Genomic DNA, 477 nt, shown 5'->3' with positions numbered 1-477 from the left:
AGTTCCTCGTCGTTGCAAATCAGGTTTATTTGACGAAAGAGACCATATTGACGCTGCAATGATACACTCTTATTCTTAATTCAGAACTGATGATGGTGTTTAACAACATGGTATCCATTTGTCAGCGTTAGGAGTTATCATCGAATTCTGGATTCTCTTTACTATGTAGGAATGGCAAACATTCGGTTTGATATTTGTGACAGAATCCGACCTGAGACGTGAGTTTGATAACAAAGAAAATAGAAGAAAATATACTTTATATTCAATACTGGTGAGCCTCAGAAGTTCTGTATGATGTTTATTCAGAAACTAAGCTACGTGGATAAGCGCTCAGGAGCCAGTCTTGTCTATTATCTATAAGCGACAGATGCGAGTTTTAACACTGAATCTAATTCTTTCTCTCGATTTGTCGTTCTCTTTTTGTACAGATCTTCTTTTTTTATCTGGCAAATTAAAAAATGAAAAATTTAACCTTCT

This window comes from Orbicella franksi, chromosome 1, assembly GCF_964199315.1.
Source record: "Orbicella franksi chromosome 1, jaOrbFran1.1, whole genome shotgun sequence".
Taxonomy (NCBI): domain Eukaryota; kingdom Metazoa; phylum Cnidaria; class Anthozoa; order Scleractinia; family Merulinidae; genus Orbicella; species Orbicella franksi.
This window is presented reverse-complemented; position numbering follows the sequence as displayed.